Below are 22,960 nucleotides of genomic sequence, written 5' to 3'. Positions count from 1 at the left end.
TAGTATCAGACTTAACTGATTTAGATTAAATAGGTTTATTGAACTTCCATCCCAGTTCCCCTCCAGAGTCAAGTTCACTCACAGTCTCATGGTATGCCAGGATGCTTTGCACCTTTCCTGCAAACTCCCCCTCTCGCAGGGTGGGTGGGCCAGCCTTGACTCAACCTGCCTGCTCCACCCAAACAGGGAGGCATGCTCTAGTGCCCCCTTGGTTTCTGGTCTGAACCACCACATGTATGCTCCTGTATCTCCTGAATCAAAAATGAATGTCTGTTCACTTGCTTATCAGATCAATCTACATATCTTAGATTAACCTGCAAAGGTTGAATTGATTCAGCCTCAAGATTTTTGACTTGTCTGTATCTAGCCTAGGAAAAGGAGTCAATGAAGATGAAGTCTGCCTGTGATGTGGCATGTACAACTCCCCATTTAGCAACAGCTAACAACATATAACAGCCAAAGCACAGTTGTGCTGTTATAACATATAACACTCAAGCCAGTAAAATGAATCTAGCTTTGCCTCCTTCAGGTTCATTCTGTTTAATCATGACCTGGCCAACAAGCTTTCTGGAGCAGGATATTTATGTCTAGGTTTTCTGCAATTCCTTGTTGGGCTGACAGATTATTATAATTATAAAAATCCATTCTTGGGTTATAAATTAATCCTTTTTCAATTTCTGTTTTCCCTTTCTCAATAACTTTTTGTTAAAATGAGACATTAAATATCCCAGTTGTGTTGTCACCAAGGATACAATATGAAACCATGGCTGCCTTCCTTTATACCATAGTGGCACCATATCACACAGTAATATGTACTTATTTGTTGCCCTATAGCATCACTCCAGGAAATCTTTCAGTATTTCAGCTTTCCAAGCTCTTTCTTCTAAATGGGTGTATGTATTTGGGTTATCTTTCTATGGTTTCTAGCTTGCATTACTTGGCCATTGCCATTTTAAGTCTTCTACTCAAAGCAAAATGCCCAGGATTCTACTCTTGTTGACCAATAAGTCTAACTTTCTACACAAAGCATGTGTAAAAAGTAGATTAGTGATGGCTTTTGTAAATCAGTAATGAAAAAAATATTATAAAAGTGATTTGAGTTAAGATAATCATTATCATACCTGTAACAGCAGAGATGCAACTGTAGAACTTTTATGAAACTACACAAAGGATTGCACAGTAATGGCTGGTAATATTTTTCTTAAAAGTGACCTTAATTGCTGAAACTAAATCCTGAGTTAAAAACAGCTCCTCACACTTTCAAATTAATTATGTACATATAAACATAGACATAAATTTTCTCTGCCTATTATTTACATGAATAGGACCTTGGGTTCATTAAATGTGTTTCTTGGAAGGACCAGAATAAGTTAAAATGTAGTAGAACTGACCTTTTCTTGAATGAACATTCATTCAGATTTCATGAACTTTGCACCCTTTTAAGGTCTCCAGCTTTGGAAACCCTTCTAGCAATTGAAATCAGGAAAAAGAATAAGCCAAGATTCATATTACTTCCTTGCCTCTAGCATAAAAGCAGCTTAAAAGCTGAAATGAACAGTAGGAGTTATAATTGTAATCACTTTGCCCTTCCGAAAATAACTCTACCATTCTATTTGAACTGTTCAGCAGGTGGTGTAGGAGGATAAATTAATGACTACAATAGTTGGTCAATAATACAGTAAGATCATAAGCAGCGAAAGAAGACCTTAAGCATGTAACAGGAAACATAGCTTCAATGTTTGTCTTTTTAAATTGATTTAGTCTGGGTCAGGCCTTTTGTATGTTTATACAAGAAACAGCTCATGTTGAACCAGTTACTACATGCTGCTGAATAGGCATAATTCTGAGACCCACTGTAACACAATCAAGTCTATTCACTTACAGCTCAACTGTAATGCTAAATAATCCAGAAAAAGTGGCATTAATTATGAACGTAAATTATATAATGATTAAAAATATATTACATTCTTTAATCGCAACGATCAATATTAATTGTCATGTCAATGGCTGTATTTGTATATTTCCCTTTCTAAATAAAAGGTGGACAAGAAGATCTATTTGCCTCAAATAGCAAGCACTAAAGACCCTATTTGGAAGGTGACAGCCTGTCTTTACTGAACATTAAAAGGAGAATACTGCTCAGTAAACATAAGCTAAACCACTACATTTGCTTCTAGGAGTATGTAGGGTATGCAAGCCCTTTAGAGTTAGAATTGAGGAGTGCAACATTTACTGAACTGCTCTTCCTTACCATAACTTACATAGCACACATACAAGTGCACTGGAGAAGTTCTGGACCTATGAGTTAAGTTTCTCCAACTCATGGGGATGGAGGAACAAGAATAGAACAAGTTGCACTTATCAAGGCCAGAGAGAAGGGAGTTCAAAGATGAAAAAGAAAAGACAAAGGGGTAGAGTAAGTGAGGTCATGATCTTTTTAAATGGCTGAAGAGATTACAGCATGCTTGTGTTGTATGGGATGAGAGTGAGAGTATATGGAGAGAGGTCAGGAAAGAAATGAGTGTGTCTGTGATGGAGATCAGGAAATGGGGTAGGTCACTGAAGCAAGTGTTCTGGTTAGAGGGTTTGAAAAGAGAGTCTGAGGCTATGGCTGGGAATGACAGCACTGGTTTAGTTGTTGTAGTAATACGGCTCAACTGAAAAAACAATGGAACTGAAGGAAGAGAAACATCTGTAGTGGAGAAAGTCAACCAGGTCATAAGATTTCCATCAGAGATGCTACATAACTTGAGAGCTGGTGCAGAGCAAGTGGATGAGCTATGGCTTCCCTTCCCTTTCCTCCTACACCACCTGCAGGCAGGTCAGACCTTGACATGGGAAGTAAGAGCAAAAGGATAGAAAAAAATGACAGAGAAAATAAGCTACTGTACAAGTACAAAAATGGGAAACAGAAGGAGGAAGAGAACTGAAAGAAGATGGAAGTTTTCAATGTTGGGACACTGGGAGTCAGAGAAAAGTTCAATACCAAGGTGAGGAGAAGGAGAGGTCTGTTGAAAAAATGCTGCTAGAGGGAGATGATGGTTGGAGAGGGGGAAACTCAGCAACACATAGATCAGATAATAAGCCATGTTTGGTGACAACTATGTCCAATGAATAGCCCTTTTAATGAGAAAAACAGAGTTGCAAGTTGAATAAAGAGGCGATGATGAGGAAATATGCAGCTAAGTAGTCAGATAGTTGTAAATATGGAGGCTGAAGTCATAGAGGATTAATAAGCTAGATTGTGAAGAGAGGATGAGACACCCAGTCAGAGAAAGTCTGAAAGGGGGAAGAACTGGGTGGACAATAGGACTAGGGACAGAATTTACACATAGTAGTTTAAGTGATCAGAAACTGGTTTAAACTTGTAACAGACTATAAGTCTAGTGCACATAAATCAGTTTCAGCCATTTTGAAACTGGTATAAGATAAACCTGATTAAATGTAGTATCAAACTTAACTGATTTGGGTCAAACGGGTTTATGGAACTTCTGTCCAGACCCCTTCCTGGTTTAAGTTAAATCAGAGTCCCCCAGCATCCCAGCATGCTTTGCAGCCCTGGGCTGTGCCTCTCTGCTCCCTAGCTGGGGGCACAGGCATGGCCAGATGTCAGCCGGTATGGCCCCTTAAGACGAAGGGATCAGGAAAGGGGTTGATTCCCCACTTCCCTCTCCCATCAGGGGACTGCAGTGGAGGTCTGCCTGGCCAGGGTGTAGCAGCCCATCAGGCATTTGCCCCCCTCCCCACTCCAGGGGTGGGGGCATTGCCAGAGATGGGCACCATGGCACTGCCATCTGCCTGCCTTGCCTGTAGCTGTGGGGCTGGGGCTGAACTGAGCCAGCTGGCAGGTGCTAGTGAGGGCAGATACACAGGGGCCAGCCCAGGCCGGGCCCTGGCTTGGGCTGGGTGACATGTGGCAGCTGTCTGAGAAGCGGGCTGCCCGGACCAGCTCAGAGGGGCATTAGCAGGCCCAAAGTCCAGGAGCTGCCCACTACAAGGACTCGTCATTGGCTATGCTATGATGTTGGCCAACTCTTTTAGCACTCTTGGGTGCATTCCATCCAGGCCAGCTGATTTGTGGATGTCCAGCATCTCAAGATGTTTTTTTCATAAGATCTTTGCCAATTATAGGTGTATGTTTGCCTTTGCCTTGGTACTCCTGCATCCTGTCAGGCAGGGTGATCTCCTTGGGCTGGTGGAAAACTGACACAAAGTAATTGTTAAGGAGATTAGCTTTTTTCTGGGTGTTGGTTGTAAGCTGTCCCATTTGTTTTAGCAAGGGTTCCATGTTGCCTTTGTTTGTTTGTTCTTTGGTTTCTCACATATATGAAGAAGGACTTTTTATTGTCCTTGATTCTCATAGCCAGTTTGAGTTTGGTTTCAGCCTTGGCTTTCCTAGTTCAATTCCTACAGGTGCCTGACTTCCAGCCCTTGTTAGCTTCTCTTTACAGATACAGGAGATCCCTGAGTTCCCTATTTAGCCAAGGGGGCCACCCAGCCCCTATGCTACTTTTCATATGGGCTGAAATGGACTTCCCTTGTGCTTTTAGGATCACGCCCTTAAGGAGCAACCACTCATCGTGGGCTCCTCTGTCAGATCATGGACTCTCAGGGCCTTGACAACCAACCTCCTGATCTTGTGAAAGTCAGCTTTCCTAAATTCGAGGATTTCTGTATTACTGACTGATTTGCCAGCTGTATGATGGATAGAGAAACTGATCAACTCGTAATCACTGTCTCCAAGCTTCCCTTAGATCCTCAGGTCACTCACTAGACCATCCTCTTTGGCCAGTAACAGATCCAGCATCGCCTTATGTCTTGTTGGCCCACAGACTTCCTGAGCCAATAGAGCTTATCAGTGCAGGTGAGGAAGCTTCATCACTGATAAGATTTCGTTGAGTGCTCTTCCCATGAGATGTCAGGGTGGTTGAAGTCACCCATGACAACCATGCATCGAGAGTGTGCAGCCTCTGTCAGTTCCCTAGTGAATTCGTTGTCAAGCTCTTCCTCCTGGTTAGGAGGTCTGTAATAGACTCCTACAGTTCACCATGTTCTCCCTGTATTCTAACCCAGAGGGTCTCAAGTCGCCCTCCTTGGGTGCCAATCTCTGCTTGTAGGGAAGTATATTGGTTCTTCACGTAGACAGCTACACCCTGACTTTTCATGCAACACGATCCTTCCTGTACAAGATATAGCCATCTATATCTGTGGTCCAGTCATAGGTAGAGTCCCACTAGATCTCCATTATCCCTATGAGATTGTATTCATTTTTGTTTACCAGAAGGGCTAGTTACTCCTGTTTGTTTCCCAGGCTCTTGGCATTTGTGTACAGGCAGGTAAGCCTGCCATGAGAAGCTGTAGGCTTCCCTATGTTCCTAGAAGAGTCCTGCCACTGGGCTGGGGTAGAATTGAGTTCCCTTGTGTCTCAAGACCTGCTGATTATGTGGTTGTCACCTTGTGGGCTTGCACAGGTGGTTGTTTGCCCATCCCCTAGCGTTCTTAGTTTAAAGCCCTGTCAAGCAAGTCAGCTATTCTGGCTGAGAAAAGCATCTTCCCCACTGGAGTGAGGTGGGGGCTGTCCCTTTTCAACAAACTGCTGCCCTTCTCTCTGAGGTCAAAGAAGCTGAAGCCTTTGCAATGGAACCAACACTACAGTCTTCTGTTGACTTCTTCAATTCATCTCTCCCTCCTCTGCTCATGATCCATAACCAGAAGGATTGAGGAAAAAACTACCTGCACCCCCAACCCTTTGAACCCTGCCCCCAGAGCCCTGTAGTGGTTGGAGGGCTGGACAAATTTCAGGATCCTCTCAGCTACATCCCAGATATGGGCTCCTGGGAGGCAGCAGACTTCATGGGCTAAGGGGTCAGGGTGGCAGATGACTTCCTCTTCCCCCTCAAAAGGGAGTCTCCCATAACAACCACTCTGCGTTTCTTCTTAGGGGTGTTTACAGGTTGCTTTTCTCCCTCAAGTGCTGGAGCTAGCGATTCTGCTCACTCTACTGATGCTGCAAGAAGTTCATACCTGTTGTGAAGATCCAAGGGGGGTGGAATTACCCTGGTGCAGTGTGCCTTTGAGCCAGAGATGACCTTCTTCCAATGACCTTCTTCCAAGCGACCCCTGGCTGGACTTCAGAAGAACTCCTCTTGTCCACCCTCATCCTGTCAGCCATTCTTGTTCTTCCCTCTTCATTCTTCAGGTGAAGAGCCTGGCAGCAAGAGTCAATCTCTTCGCCATCCCTGACGGCACATAGCCTCTGCACCACAGCCTGGAGCTCCCCATCTGGCACTCCATAGACTCCAATGTGGAGTATACCTCACAAAGGTCATGGCTCCTCATCCCAGCTGCCTGTAGTCATGCCAGGCAGCCCCCAGGGGCTCCATCTGGGTAGGGGCCAGAACCATGGGTTCTGTCTGGGTGGAGGCCTCAGTGGTACTGGTTGGGGGGCGGGGAGGAAACAAGACCTTCAGCCATGGAGGGGATCTTTGGGGTGTGGCACATCCCCAGCATTCAACTGGTAGTCCAGGCTACTGCTGTGCTGATGCTGATCCTTCTCTTCTGGCTTGCTGCCTAGGAACTTGTGCCTCTCCTGCTTGCCCTCCTGAGCAAACTCCTGTGCTAACTTGCATGCTGGGGCCCAGAACTCATCTGTTTGTGCAGCTCCCTGGGAGGCTGAGCTAAGTAGGGGCTGGGGGGGGGGGAAGTGGGCTCTGCTCAGCTGCCTCCTGCTCCTAACTAGTGCCCTCCCACCGCGGGCCCCACTTACCTCCCACCTCCACACTGGGGGTCAGGACTGGGGTCTGCCAGGGTTCTTCCACTCTCAGGGGCATGACAGGCTTGCACCCTTGCATCTCCGCCAAGAGCTGGTCCCAAACTGCCACCGCTGTGCAGCTCTGTGTGGGTGGGTGGAAGCTTTTCATTGTGCCAGGCAGGCAGAGCATGTGGAAGGCAGCCAGAGCTGGAGCCAGAGCTCCGTGCACTGCGACGAAGCTTTGGGACTATATCTTACACCTGCCCACCTAGAGCTGTACAGCAGCCGCAGCTGTAGGCAAGGGAGGCAGAAGAGCTCCTCCAGATCTGGCTAGCACACAGGCTGTGGTGCTGCTGCAGTCAGTGGATACTGCACAGTACGGACTGAGAGCCCCTGCAGTGGGCAATTCCTGGGGTCCAGGCCTGCTGGTGCCTCCATGTTGGCCCAGGCAGCCCACTGCTTGGCCATCTGCTGCCTGTGCCCCACAGCCCAAGCCAGAGGCCCAGCCCCTGCAATACAGCCCAGGCCAGCCCCTGTGTGTCCACCCTCAAAAGTGCCTGCTCGCCGGCCTAGTTCAATCCTGCAGCTCCAGCCCCAACCCTGGGCAGATGTCAGGGCTATGCCAGCTGGCTCTTGCCAGACCTCCCCACTACAACCAGGGAATAGGGGGGAAATCTGGGAAGATCCTGGCTGGGGTTCCCATGCCCAAGAGAGGAGACAGGGGAGTTTAACCCCTGCTACCCCCTTTCACTTGAGGTGCTGCCCAGCCAGTGTTTGGCCTCAGGGACAAGTCTGGGAAAGGCTGCTTCCCCCCCACCACTCCAGCACAGCATGGCTGGGGTCCCTGCAGGCCAGGGTTGGGGTTTAAACCCCTCTACAATCATACTTAGCAGCCTGCCAGGGCCGGCCATGCTCCCCAAGTCAGCTTCCCTCTAGCCTTGAGGCTGCTGAGGAACAAAAGGGAGGCCCCCCCAGCAGTCCACAGCTTCTAGCCTGAGCCACTGCAGGCAAGTGCCTGCATTTCTGGAATTATAAGTGAATGTTTGTTCACTTGCAAATCAGTTCAATTTACGCAGGTCAGACTTGTCTTCAAAGATTAAATCAATTCAGGCATGGGTTTTTTGACTGTCTGTCCCTAGTGTAGATGATAGCAACCGAAGAGAGAAGAACATACGAGTCATATTCTGTGCTGCTTAAAAGAGAAGAGCATGGGAAGTGGGGGGACTGAATGTGGGAGAGAAGCAACCCTTGGCTCTACCATGGTCTGATCCAGCATAAAGTACTATGAGAGAAGGTGAATGATGCATAAGAGAGTGAAGCTGGGATCCTGGTCTGTGTGAGAACCAGGAGTAGGAGGAATAAGACATGAAGAGGTGATCTCTACATTCTTGAGAAACAACACAGACAAGAGAAAGGAAGGTAGTGTGAGAGAGGCAGAGATGGTGCTGGAGCTGGATGTGGGTGGTGAAATACGTTTCCTGTCCTCTCACCCACTGCTATAAGAAGTGACTACATTGACTGCTATAAGAAGTGACTACATTAAGGTGGAGCTTTTTCCAAATCACTAGCTAAGGCTTTTCACCAGTTTATTAATGTTAGAATGCTGGAGCCAGGTAGTGGCTTCAAGAGTTGATACACTGATTCCTCAGTGGTAGAAACAAAATTACTTAGTCCAAACTTTTAAAATGTAGACTAATTACTACTATATATCACTTACTATTGTGCTGTAATACTTTCCACTAAACGTATTAAATGTGTCTGAATTTACCAAACATATATATACCGTATGTGTGTTTCAAATTTACAGAATTGCGTTCAACAGGATGTGCAAGATTTGCTCTCTAATGTAGTCCCTAAATACAATCAGATCAAATGAGCAAAGTATATTTGTTCATTTCTATTTTCCTTAATAATGCAAGTTCATATCCAGTAAGAGTTAAATCATATTTGCTATATAGCAGATGTTTTACACTATTAAATGTAAATATTGATTTCAAAGCATAAAACCAGAAATATTTTTCCTTAAGGAGCACAAACTTGTAATGCCTAAACTTAGCATTGTATATATACCTTTTCTCAAGTTATGTTTTAGACTACAAGGCCATCTTCAACCAGCTTAAAGGGAACAAATAGGAACTACAACTAAAGAAAAGTTTGTGGTTAATTTGAGATACCCCATTAGTCAGTCGCAACCTGATTTCAATCTCTTCCAAATCTAGACAAATCCACAGAAATATTCATACGTTAGAAGCTAGATGATGAGCGTCTTTTAGCAATCCAAAGAGGCTGACAAAGCTGCTACTTAGAGTAGGTAGGTGCAGGCTCCCATGATGTACAGGAATTCACTGATGACATGGAGCTGCCACAGAGAACAGCAGGAGGAATTAAGGGAGTGTGACCACTGCATTAAGGTAACCATGCACTAGTAGAGTGGCTCAAAGAAAGCCAGTACTGCTAGTATCATTTAAAGCAACTACGTCTACTCTCAGGTAAACTGGAGCAAGGCAGTAAGCGTTAAAGTGGTAGGCCATTCCTGTGGAGCCCCTCAACAGGGATGAATTAGGGCTGGGCCTGTAGATGTCTGACCTCAGTAATTCTCATTCTTATGGAATCAGACTACCCAAAGCAAATGCACTTTTCTATACTACAAGTCAATGTACTGTCCAGTTTCAACAAATGATACTAACATGTGTCCAAAGAAGGACTGATTGGTTAGAATCTACCTAAATACTGACAAAGGAATGGCAGGCTTTAGAAGACTTCTCTCAGATTTTTACTCAACCATATCTATTTGTAGATTACATAGTAAGAAAAAACAGAGAAATCTCATTTAGACTGAAGTCATTTTTAAAACCGTACGCAAAATCCCTCATCTTTTACATTCTAACTGCATATATTTCCCAGGTCTGTTACACTTCAGGGTTCCCATTCAAATTCAATGCTGTGCTAGTGTCCTGCCCTTTTACTAAATTTTAGTTTAAATACTATCAGTTAAAATAATCAAAAATGAAAAAAATAATTTCTATTTTCTATTATATACATTTTTTGTTACAATTTAGCAATTTAGGAGATGAAAATTTTCCAAAACTGAGGTGTCTTTGAAAGACAGTCTTTTGTATGCAATAATCAAATCCTATCTTGGGAAAAATATGCTCTAGGTGAATGGATTTTGCAAGCTCTGCCCATAAGTTATGATCTAATGCTGCATATTTGTCAAAAATTAAAAGCTCCACATCTTTTCTTAATCATGTTTTTTTCTTTAACTCCTTTTCTTTACTGGGTGTGTCTAGGCTTCCAAACCTCCACCTATTGCTGGCACAACATTACACCTGATCATTGTATGCCCAGATATTTTTACCCAGTTCCCTTGTCTAGGAAATACAAATATTATTTACTATTTATGTAGTAAGCATCAATTGTGAAGTTAATTTCAACACGCTATCATGAAATTTATATTTCAGCTTATGTTCAGTGGTTTCCACATTTCAGCAGATAGGGGCATTTTTAAACTTCAATTAGTTTTCATCTAACGCTGCATTTCATCTGTAATGTTCATTTATCTTCACAACTGGAGCTACATTCTACCGTATCTGCTCTTATATATGGTCCCGTGTTACTCTGTACAACACAATTCAGGTGAGTATATCACGAGTCCTGTGTGTCCTGAAGTTTCACAGGAAACTGAAGTCAGACCAGATACCCATTCTAGCAACAGTTAAGGAACACACTGAAGCACCTGAGTTCAGCTTCAGCTTTGATCAACAGGACCCATGCCAAAATAAAACCTCATTCTTGGAAGGGGGCCCCTATAAACATGAAGGTATCTGTGATCTGCCATCTCTAAACCTGTATGCAGTGCAGAGATGCTCTAAATTACTAAAACTGATGTAAAATGTTACTAGTTGAATTCAGACTGGATAATACTTGAGGTTCTCATTTCTACCTGTGCAATCAATTTGTGGTGTTTATAACTTCTCTAAATGGCTGTATAAATCAACTCTTGAGATGAATTACTTTTGCAATTAGTATGTTGAAAATAAACAGAAAGCGGTGACTGAAACATGCATCAATGAATTATAAACAGAATTCACTTCCAATTTTTCCTAGCATGTATAATCAAGAACATTTTATTCTTTTTTAAGCTAATGATGATAAATATCATGCTGGTGTCCCACAACTCAGCAACCTTTGCCTTTTCTGTTCATTAACAGGAAAAATAGCATGGCCGAACAAGTCAAGTGCCTAGGAGTGATTTGTTACGGAAGGTTTCTCAAAAATGGAGAGGTTCAAATGGCAATTACAGTTATAAAGATTTAATGACAACTCCAACAGAAGAAAGCTAGAGACATTGTAGTCTATTCTATTTTTGGATTATCAAAGGAATTGATCCACTGATAATTGATCCAATGATATAAAATTCATGAAGGACATCACTCAAGAAGCTGAAGATAAATGCTAGTTTGAATTGGGAATACACCATTTGCTACACTGAATATATCTAATGGCAGCAACAGGAGTCGATCAGGTGTTATTGAGATCTAACTGAGTGGTAATTCAGCTTTGTCTAGTGGGATCTTGTATTGAGTATACTCTTGAGTATAGCGCAAAATTTAGGTTGGCAGACAGAAGACATATTCTCCATGCACAGACTTCTATGGTCTAAAGCAGTAGGGCCCAAACCATCCAGCCCTGAGGGTGGATGAGTGGCATGGGAGCAGCTCACAGGCCAGATCAGGCCAGCACACTGGTCTCATCCATGGGTTGGATCTAGCATGGGGAGTCAAATTCACTGCTGTATTATGTCCATGGACCTCCCCTGCATCAGACTGTGGATCAGTCCCACACAACTGCCTGATCCAGTATGGTGAGTCAAGTCATCTGGCTCACAGGATTCCCCCTAAAGGTATAGCAGGCAGCCTCTGAACCTGTGGCAGCTGTCATACATAGGGCAATGCTGACTGCTACAAAACTTATGGCAAGTGGCATGGCCCTTCCCTCCCAAAAGGCAATACCCAGAGTTTCTGCCCTAGTTGCACCCCTTCATTACACTATTAGGATTTGTGATGAGCCCGGTGATTAGCTTTAGACATTAAGTATTGGAAATGACTGTCTGACATCTTCTAAAAGAATTTCTACAAAAGTCTGCGGCTGCTAGAAAATCTTGAGTTCAATTATTTTAATGTAATTTGTAGACCCGTTATTTTCTGATATTGTAGCAAGTGATATAATAAGGTATAAAATGACAGTTAAAATTAACAGAATTTTAAAGATATTTTTACTCTTAAGAGCTAAGGTAATGTGGTAATGAATCCTATAGAAATACCTAAGACATATATATAAATAGTATTCAAAAGGTAACCTAGGTTGCTTTTATTTCTATGATTCATATACACATGCCAATTAATGTATGAAATACATGTCTCAAATGTCACTAGAAAAGTGTATGTCTCAGAGACACCAATTTAAAAAGATTTTGAATTTTTCTGGTCTGGTGGTTGTTGCAAGGAGCAATGTAAGGTCACCACATCTGAAAAAGATCACAAAAATTTTTTCATCTACTTTTTAGGTGGCTTTACTTTGTACATTTGACAGCCCTTTTATATAGAGTCAGCTTCACTGTCTGTTCAAATGCTGGCTTCCCATTTTTTTGGGTGGGTCTTATATACTCCAACATGATACATAAAGACATTTTTAAATGATGAAAAAGTAACAGAAATTGACTGAGAAGACTGAAGAGTTGATGTAGAACCTGAAGTTACATCTAGCTCATTTTGTAAAAATGAACTGCTGGTGTCACTCTGAGACATAACACCAATTCATCTCAAATTACTGCTGTACCCTTTAAAGCATATATTTCTGATTTAAAGAAATATGTAAATACAAACAGATTTGGGAACATTCATGTCTCAAGATAAGATATGGCAGAGGAATTTATGAAGAACATAACTGCCAGAGTCAAAGAATTTCAAAGGAAAAGGCAGCTCAGACATTTCACCATAATTAAATTTCTAATACAATCCACCATACAGTATTCAAAGGAGGCAGGTACTGGCAACTGAAGAGAAATCATTTATAGCTTAGCAGCTGTCCATGGGAAGCAGCACTGAAAATAAAATTTATGTGCTGAGAAATGATAAGGTCAAGCAGTTCTTAAAGTGAATGTTTCAATGCAGTACTCTTGCCAAGATGGGAGAGTGCGTTCATTCCTACAATTGTTATGCAAGGTGTTCCTCCAAACCAAAAATATTTACAACCTGGGCAAAACCTCATTCACTCAGAGATTGCTTTGAGATGAAAATATGTGTGTTAGAAATGGTTAATGGATCTAATGCTACGCATTATTAACTACTTTGTGTCCTTCTCTTGATTAGTTCCATCATATACCAAGCTTGAGTCATCTGTAAGAGTTTATTTCACAAACTGCATTTCTTTTTCACCAGAGCCAACAGAGGGCCTTTGCTGTGAAGAAGGCTAATGGCATACTGGACTGCATTAGTAGGAATGTTGCCAGCAGATCAAGGGAAGTGATTATTCCCTTCTATTCTGCACTGGTGAGGCCAAATTGGAGCACTGTGTCCAGTTTTGTGCCCCCATTACAGAAAGGATATGGCCTCCCACTACAGAAAAGACAAACTGGAGAGAGTCCAATGGATGGCAATAAAAATGGTGAGGGGGCTGTAGCACATGACTTCTGAGGAGAGGCTGAAGGAATTGGGCTTATTTAATCTGAAGAAGAGAAGATTGAAGGGGGATTTAATAGCAACTTTCAACTACCTGAAAGGTGGCTCCAAAGAAGATGCGGCTAGACTATTCTCAGTGGGGGCAGATGACAGAACAAGTAGCAATGGTTTCAAGTTGCAGCAAGGAAAGTTTAAGTTAGATATTAGGAAGAACTTTTTCATGAAGAGGGTAATACGGCACTGGAATAGGTTACCCAGAGAAGTTACCAATCTCCATTGTTGGAGGTTTGTAAGACCCAGCTAGATAAAGCTTTGGCTGGGATGAAATAGTTGGGGATGGCCTAGATGACCTCCCTTTCAACCCTAATTTTCAGTGATTCTATGATTCTATACTTGGCCATAGATAATGCATTAAAAGACAATAATGGTCTTGTGATTGCACAGGTCAAAGAATTGGGAGAGCTGGATTCAATTCTCGAGCCTATCCCAGTTGATAGCCTCCTGTCTGAAAGTGAGTGCACTATTTAATTAAAGCATGGACCTGGGCATTTGGAGACCCAGAAGTAACCTCTTTGTTCACAGTCAATGCATATAAAATGCTGCTGTAATATCTAATTAATTAATTCTTTATAAAGTACTTTGAGATCCTCTGTCTGAAAGGGCTATAGGAATGCAAAGTATTGGTTTTTTTTATATAAGAGTTGAATAATATAAAAGTTTAAGCCTGGAAAGTACATTCAAGATGCTTGTTATTTAGAGAAAATATTTCATTATTTCAATTACTTTTAATTTTGGATGTAGTAAGGCTAATTTCTAAGGAAACAAATAAAACCCCCATTAATTATAGTGGTGATGCCAGGTGGGTGCCACTATAATATTCATTTGATATTCATTTAGGAAGGTCAGATGTTAATAAACTGGACCACACCAAGGTCAGAATGGTAGCACTGCACTGATCATGTAAAAGCCACTGAACACATGAAAGGAATTACAGTAGATCACACATCAAACACTTTGGCCTTGTGTTTCCTTCCTCTAATCCTACAGGCAGGAAATGCTCTACATATCCTATGAGGTGACCAGACATTTAAAAGTAGCCCCTTGTTCCAAAAGCTCTGTGTACAGTAATTTCCTACAAATAAGCAGAAGAACTTTTGCACTGCAGTTCTCTTCTAGAGCCAGATCTGGAACATAGAGATGAATGCCCCAGTGATGATAAGGTACAGTTTAGTAACTATGCATACTAAATTAAGCGTTACTGTCAAAAAGGGTATAATGAAACAAAGTGAGGCTTTCAGATGTGCAGACAGATATTACTCGTTTTAATGGCTTTGTAGCTTTACTGTTTAAATACCTAAACAAAAAAATAATAGCCTGAGTATGAACATTTAGAGATCAGTCTGTCATTTTTACATTGTTTAATGTTTAGACAGTTTGATGAATCTGTTATATTTTTGAAGTAGTCATCAAAATGCAGGGGAGCACAGTACAAATACTCATCTGACAGATTGTCTAAATGCTAAATATGCAGAATTCCTAATGAAAGTTAGAGTGGTAGAGTGGTATTTTTGGATGACAAAACATTTCCACAAGGAACAAGTAAAATATTCTTTATCTAAACAGAGTCAGTGAAAAGGGCAAAACTTGGGTAGGTGGGTGAGGTGCCAGGAGAGGACTGGCAAAAACCAGAATGCAAGAACATAACTAAAATTATTAAATCTTTTGTTTTACGGAGAAAATAATTTTATCTCAAAATGTAATACTGTTTGGCAGCAAGAAGATACTCACTCGGTTTTGGCTTTCCTAAACACTGCATAAATATTTGACTTACCACAAACTGAGACAAATAATTTTGTGAATTTGTACCTGTTTTTATCCTGTATTTTATTTTGTACTAATTGCCCATTTCATATAGTTTAGTGGTACAATACCTCAGTCTTTTCAGGTGTCCTATAAAATCACCTGGAAATATTGAGGTTGAGTTTCACTGAACACAGGCTTCATGTTTTCTGTTAGGGAACTTATTTAAATAGTATGGTGTACAATATGAAAGACATATCGTCCACAGTGTGTTTGATAAGCTGACATGGGACAGGAGTTCTTTTCACTGTTGTGTCAGTTTATCAAACCCATACCTGGACATCAGTCAAATACTATAAAACACACTAGAGAACTCCTGGAAAAATATTTTTAACATAACATGAAATAGACTGTATTATGCATATATATTAAGCAACATGTACAGACCTGCTATATGTTTACGGTTCTTATAAATAAAATGATTATAATCAAAGAAGTGTATGGTCTATACTGTACAATAGGAAAATGAGTTTAAAATGGTCCACTATTAGCAATCCAAAGGGACACATACACTCATCTTTGATAATGAGTATATTAAACAAAAAGGTAAAGAAACCAAAACTCAAGCCATATGGACTCACATTTTTTCTGAAATCACTGCAGTTACAGTTGTCAAGTTAGAAATACTAAAACGATAAATTTTAAGTTATATAAATGAAAGAATACTAGTAGTTTGGATTGAGGAATAGTACAACTTACTTTTTAAAGTAATGTTATGTTAGTAAGGACACATAAATATCAGCAGAAAAGAAATGATGACATGGATGATTTGTTCTTTCCTGAAATGTTCCTATTTAAATACTTCTGTCCTACTACCCTTGCAGTGCTTCTCCCACTGAACTACTATTGTGAGATGCAGCATAGAAGCAAAATGATGTACAATAAAACTTAGTAGTAATAATGCAAAAACTGTTTGTTCATACAGTACCTCTCACGTGATTTTAAGAGTATTTTTGAGTTCAAATGAATCTATGTATAAAAAAAATCTATGCATAAAAAAATCTATGCAGGCTGGGTTGGATATTTGGTTGTGGATAGTGAAATTTTCTATTCTCTTTTCTACTTATGCTCAAGAATTCTCACAGTGGGATGTAATTAGCAGTGATGACTTGTTACATATTGAATGAAATATGCTTTAGGAGTCTTCAGTTATAAGACAACAATTGAAGTTCTTATTCAAGTTAATGAAATGACGTCACTGACTTCAGTGGAAGCAGCACTGCCCGTAAGGGATTAAGACACAGATAGATAGCAAGACATCATAATTTCTAGCAGGCTTCTGCTAGAAAGATGCTAGCTTGTGAGCCTGTAGAATCCCAAATTCGCATAAACCAAATATGATGCAGGCATCTTAAAAATCTGATCATAAGACTCATAGAATCTTTTTGCTCTGGTAACTGCCCCACCCTAAAGAAAAGCAGGTGAAATGGATCCCTTTGTTTCATATATGAAACATATATGAAAGTTAGAGTGGTATTTTTGGATGACAAAACATTTCCACAAGGAACAAGTGAAATATACTTTATCTAAACAGAGTCAGTGAAAAGGGCAAAACTTGGGTAGGTGGGCAGGGTGCCAGGGGAGGACTGGCAAAAACCAGAATGCAAGAACATAACTAAAATGATTAAATCTTTTGTTTTACGGAAACATATATGTTCTGAGCTACATGGCAATAGAAGTTTTGGAAGCTTTTTTTTATTGCAGGGTATTATAATACGATTGGGGTAAATGATTTTTTCCCTTAGCTATTATCTTAGTTACCTCCTCACATTCAATGCATTTTTAATTCTTTTTTGGGTCCTTTGGCATTATAAAAAAATGGGAGGACTAAGATTTCCAGGGAACAGTTTAAAAAAGGGGAGGGGGGGGACAGAGAGGAGGCAAGGAGAAATTATTATGGAAAAAATAAGTCTATGTCAAGTCCCAAGGATAACTTTGTAAACAGTCTAACAGTTAAGATTCATCTGAGACCCTTCTGGATTGCTAGCTATGAAGTAGTGGTCTATGGAAAACTAGATGCTCACATGGTCTGCCACCCTTTTCATCTCTAGCTGCTGAGATTCATTTACATCCTTCTTTAGGAACTGATCTAGTTCTAACTGTAAGTGGGCAGAGAGATGGCTCATGTAGTCGTGAACACAGAAGTAGTGAGTCCATGAGGCAATCTCACACTTGGACAAATCTGAGAACTTTTCTGCTGCAGCCAAAGGCTTCCCAAGGAGACAAAGGAGGTAGAGTACAACTCAACTGAATGGTTCAGAGGATGGAAAGCTTAATATCTGCATACCCAACTGAATTTCTAAGAGAGAATTTAGTGAATTTCTTGTGGCAAACAAAAGAAACTCACTTAAAGAAATTCAGTTAAACATGAATGTCAACCTATTAGATTTTTCTCAGATAAAATGAGATTGGCATGAAGGTATACAATCAATATGAATTTGTCCCTCAGAATATTCTTGAAAACCTTCTGAATTAATTAATTTCCATTAAAATCTGCTACAGTTATCTCTTGCAGTGCAAACTAGCTCCAGTCACAATTTGTTTTTTTGCATGGAGGTCTATTAGGTAAAATATCTTCCTCTAAACCTGTTTCTTCCAAATCTTCAACCCTATGGTTCTCTGAAGCTGTTTTTCTTTCATGGATATCTCAAATCCATCCATATTCAAAGTGGCTGATTGCCTCTATGTGTCCAAAATTTTCCTTTGCTATTTCACCATTTTTTTTATCAGCCACCTCAGCTATTATCTTCAGAATTTACTGAACATCTTGCCAACTGAGTATGTAAATAGCTGTTTGATCCACGGATGTAAGAAACCGGGGTGAAATTAATATGAAAACTATCACTGACTTCATCACTAGAATCAGGATTTCAACCTAGAGACCTGGTGAAAGAAGCTGCTGAGAACGTAAGTGTCACAGGGTCACGCGGGTGCCCTGTTCCTAGGAAGAAATAAGGGCAGCTGTCAATCACAAGGGCAGCTCAGGTGACAGTTGCTGGGGCAACCATGCGGGTCAGGTGACCAGAAGGGGGCAGGGCCAGGCCTTTATAAACAGCCCAGGCCAAAGCCTAGTAGCAGTTCCCTTCTGGCAGCCTGAGGTGCGGGAGCTCTGCAGAGCCGAGCCGATTGTTGCAGCCTGATCACACAAGCAGCTAGAGCATGGTAAGGGTGGAAGGAACCCTGACGGGGAGGTCATTGCTAGAGAGCCAAGTGAGCTTACATCCTATGTTATAGCCAGGAGGCTTATTGTTGTGTTACAGCCGTTTGGCTAATGGTTCTGTTTTGTTACTGTTACACCGGAGGACCGGATGAGGCTATAAGGGGATGGAGGAGGCCTCATTTAGGAGTGCCCCAGTAGAGTGGGGGTGCTCCCAGCACTGGAGTGTGGTGCTACATTGCGGGGTGTACTACCCCAGCCCTGGAGAGGGGCACAGTGCCGGTAAGGGCACTGTAGTTGGGGTGCAAGACCCCAGCCCTGAGAGAGGCAAAGAGGATTTTGGGGCCAGGCATGGCTGAGGCCACCTGAGCCCCACTGGCAAGGAGCACCAGTGAGAAGCCCGCAGGGGCTCGTGTTAGGCTCCAAGGGGAGAGCCACATGAAGAGAAGCCCAGGGTGGGTGCTACTAGAGAGACGAGCCTGGAGAGGGCAAGTCCACGATTACAGAAAGCCCGGAAAGGGCAGAGAGAAGTCCCAGGAGCGCACACGTACTTGAGGGAAGCCCCACGAGAGGGCATGTACAGAGAGAAACCTCGGTGAGGGCAAGTATTGAGCGAAGCCCCAGGAGTGGGCGTATACTATTGATAGAAACCCCAGGAGGGGTGCAGACTGAGAAGGATCCCAGAGGGGCTCCCCAGTGGTGGGGACCCTGAAGGGTCAAAGGGGCCAGGTAAGACTTAGGCTGCCTGAGCCCAATTGGGAAGAGTCTCAGAGGGGCTCCACAGTGGTGGGAACCCCGAAAGGTCGAAGGGGCCAGGTAAGGCTCAGGCTGCCTGAGCCCAACTGGGAAGAGTACTGTCATTAAGCCTGAGAGGGCTAATGAATAGAGGGGCGCCGGTTGCGTGACAAGCCCAGGGGCGCCGGTTGCGTGACAAGCCCAAGGGCACTAGGCAGGGCGCAGAAAAGAAAAGGACCTGATAATGTCTGGAAGAGCTGTGAGGCTTGGGGCATGCTAAAGGGGAGGTAGGAGGCACGCATTGCCCATAAGGCTGGGGGTGCACCTGGTCACTCCATACGGAATGGGGGACAGTATCAGCATAACTCTGTGTACAAGGGGATCAAAGGCAGCCTCCCATAGAAACACATACATACCATCAAGACGTGGCGGGCGAGAAAAGAGGGTGCTGGATCGCCTGCTTGACATGGTAGGGGGTGCTAGAGGGATCACGGCCGCTCCTAGGCCCCACTTGGTGACAGTAAGAACTGCAGCTTTTAAAGGGTTTTTTCCTCTATAGGGAATTGCAGCTTTCAGTTCATGGATCCTTGATTATACACCGCTTAGAAAAGGAATAGAGGCTAACAAAGCTTTTTAATAAAGATCTTTTTAAAGATAATAATGCCTAAATTATAATTCTACTTTCTTAGTCATCTTTAGGAAAGTTCATCTTCTGAGAGGAAAAAGAACATAATCTTTGAGTAAAGTGACTAGCGAGCGCCCTGTAGCACCACCTAAAAAATTAAGCTGTCTGACCTATCTCTTCAGGTTTTTAAATTCAGGGGAATATTTCCATTCTTTTCAGTGCAATGAGCAGATGTAGTCATTTAATTGTTGAAGGAATGCTCTTTATGGACAGCACTTTTTTAGATTTTTAGCTCTTCCCCTCTCACTTTTCAATTGTGTTCTGAGACTTAAATATCAAGATGTTCGTTTTCTTTTGCACCAGTTTATCAAAATACTGGACATACCATATTTCACTTGGAAACTTCTCTTCCTATTCTTCAGAACTAAAAAAGGGTTCTTCTTCATCAGAAGATGACAAGTTTATGCTCATACTTTTTCCCATTATAGTTTTACTACTTCCCTGTTTTGAAGATCAGAGAGATGAAGAAGGGCTTTTGAAACTCAATAATCGTAATTAAGTAGAATACCTTCTTGGGAATCAGATTTTTTCCCCATTTCCTAGCTTGCTGTAGCTTGTCTTAATGGGAAGTACTGCAAAAGAAGGTAAATGCACTTCCTTTATAGCACTTTTCTGTTTTAGAAATCATGGCATCTCCTTTAAGGGGGGCACCAGTGATCCTTTTGAGGACTCCAGCTGGATTGTCATCACTGACAACTTAAATATCTTCCTAATTCCTTTCTACTATTCTTAAAGTTGTACTTGTTGTATCATTTTGTACATAACAAAAAGTTCCATACTGGCATAGATGCCAAGTAAGACAAATAATGATGACATAGCTATTCTAATGGAAGGATTATATAGTGTAATGGCAGAATCATTAGACCAAGGCCATTAGGATAGCTAATGGAATGAACTAATAATATTCAGTAGAATATCTCAACACTGAATTCAGTCTCAGTACCTCCATGTGTTACAGCCGTATTTTTACTCATGGATTAGGAAGGGGAAACAAAGATATCCAAAGGTATCCAGAGCTTCTGAAAATTAGACCATTTACCACTGAGGACATTTAGGAAAATAATAACAAAGCCATGGAAATGAGCCCAAAGTCTCTTGATTCCCATTTCTAGATTTCCCACAAGAGCACTACTCTGCCTCCTTTATCAGCATGCTATAACTTAGATTATTTGCAAATATAAATTATTAGGCATTTTTTGTTTTTATGACAAAGGACAAAATGATAATTTATTTCTTGAAATACAGTACTACTGTACTGTAGTAATTGATATTAGCCACTGTTCTGATTTCAACACTGTTAAACAGGCTTAGGTCACAATGTTACACCATCAGACTTTTGGAAACAATGCATATGAACACAAAAGTATCTCCTCCTCTCCCCTCAAGCTGCTAAAAATCTCTTTAGGGGATGTTTTTAAAGTTACAAATCTGAACAATCTGGTCAACATGAAGGCTGACCTCAAAAGTGTTTTTTATACAAAAATGTAGTTTGGCTTTATATTTTGATATGGGAAACACAGGGCAAAGGTTAATAATTTGATAAAAAATGGCAGAACTCAAAGCCTGTACAACTCTCCATCATTATGAATACTGTTGTTGAGGTAGTTTTTGGCAGTAAAGGCAACATATTCTTAGAAACCTACATCCTGCCACAGGAAGCCACAGAATATGCCACTGCTTTTGTGAGTGCCAAATTTAAATACAAAGCCTTCATATTAAATCATTTAAACACTATTACATAGCATGTACAAAAAGCCTGCCAAAGATGGTTTCAAATAGAGGTTATAGGTAAGTCTCAGTTCCATCTGGTGCTGGGCAGTCCTCACTTGCTAGAAATAATGATTTTATATCCCAAAAGTGATCATTATGATTATAGTTTCAATTTTCAAGTGTCTAAGCAGCCTCTTTCAGACACCATAAATACAGAAACCGTGACGGCAGAATGACAACTGGATGTCCCACTTAATTAAAACAGACCCTCCCAAGCCCAACTGAAGAAAACACGCTTGTTTAAATTTCTGACCAGTTACAATATGCACAGGTTTTGATTTACAGATATATATATATATATATATTAATAAAGTGCCTCTTCTGTCATACAGTCCCATAGCATTTCTAGTATTATGCTGAGACTTCTGAAAAACAATGGCTGTAAATTGTCATTAGAAATCAGAATAGCCTGAACCTGTATATAAGTAATGATCTTTCTTATTCTGAATTTCTGCTGAATAATCCTGCTATACATAACACCCACTTACAAGGGAAACTTCAGTTTTACATTTTCCTCCCAGCTGACTTTGGCAAATACCTGAGCTTCTTTGATATGTGAAAAATTAACTTGATAAAAGTGTGAAAAAAGCATCATTATACACCCTGATTAAGCTCATTTGGATATCAGCATGGCATAAGAACTGTCTTTTTTGTAGCCTACTGGGGCAGAATACGCAGGAAGAATGGTGGGGGGGCAGACAGGATCTGTGGGCATGATGAGGGGATTGAAGGTGCAGGCACCACCCGCAGGAGGGATGGGGGCAGGCAGGATCTGCAGGAGGGATCACAGTGATGAAGGCTGCAGGTGGTATCTGCAGGGCAGCTCAGTGGGATGAGGGGTGCACAGTATTGCTGCTGCTGGGGTCTCCATGAAAACCAGCCACAGCAAGATGGGCAAGGGCTGCTGGCAAATGGAGACTAGCAACAGACTCTATTTTGCCTGCCCGTGTTATACGAAAACTCTCCGAAAGCTAAAAGCTTAGTCCAGGGATGTCAAACATATGCTCACAGGTGCTGCATGCAGCGCTGGTCCCATACTGGTCAGAGTAGGTGCCCATGCAGCACAGTCTCAGAGTTCCTGCGGTGGGCACCAGATGTTTCGCAGTTAGTAGGGTCAGAAGGGACCTGAGCAGATCATCGAGTCCCACTCCCTGCCATGGCAGGAAAGTGTACTGGGGTCAAATGACCCCAGCACGGTGTTCATCTAGCCACCTCTTAAAGACCCCCAGGGTACGAGCAGGCACCACTTCTCATGGAAGTTGGTTCCAGATCCTAGCCACCCTGACCGTGAAGTAGCACCTCCTGATGTCTAGCCTAAATCT

The 22,960-nt window shown here is 41.9% G+C and overlaps 1 protein-coding gene and 2 long non-coding RNA genes across 3 annotated transcripts in view; 2 read left to right on the top strand and 1 right to left on the bottom strand.

The window, feature by feature from the left end:
- The window catches only part of LOC109320883, a 21,323-nt gene extending 12,602 nt beyond the window's left edge, over nt 1-8,721 (top strand). Inside the window, exon 3 of the long non-coding RNA XR_002103866.1 lies at nt 8,710-8,721. This is a non-coding gene — a long non-coding RNA (uncharacterized LOC109320883). The remainder of the gene's footprint in view (nt 1-8,709) is intronic.
- Nucleotides 1-22,960, bottom strand: part of VPS13B (vacuolar protein sorting 13 homolog B) — an 869,608-nt gene that overhangs the window by 282,632 nt on the left and 564,016 nt on the right. The gene's annotated exons all lie outside the window — the stretch shown is intronic.
- Nucleotides 14,565-22,960, top strand: part of LOC109320892 — a 29,889-nt gene continuing 21,493 nt past the window's right edge. Inside the window, exon 1 of the long non-coding RNA XR_002103867.1 lies at nt 14,565-14,651. This is a non-coding gene — a long non-coding RNA (uncharacterized LOC109320892). The remainder of the gene's footprint in view (nt 14,652-22,960) is intronic.

The sequence above is a fragment of the Crocodylus porosus genome, unplaced genomic scaffold (assembly GCF_001723895.1).
Source record: "Crocodylus porosus isolate Cpor-Errol unplaced genomic scaffold, CroPor_comp1, whole genome shotgun sequence".
Taxonomy (NCBI): domain Eukaryota; kingdom Metazoa; phylum Chordata; order Crocodylia; family Crocodylidae; genus Crocodylus; species Crocodylus porosus.
Note: the sequence above shows the minus strand (reverse complement) of the source record. Positions and strands in the feature narration are given on the sequence as shown.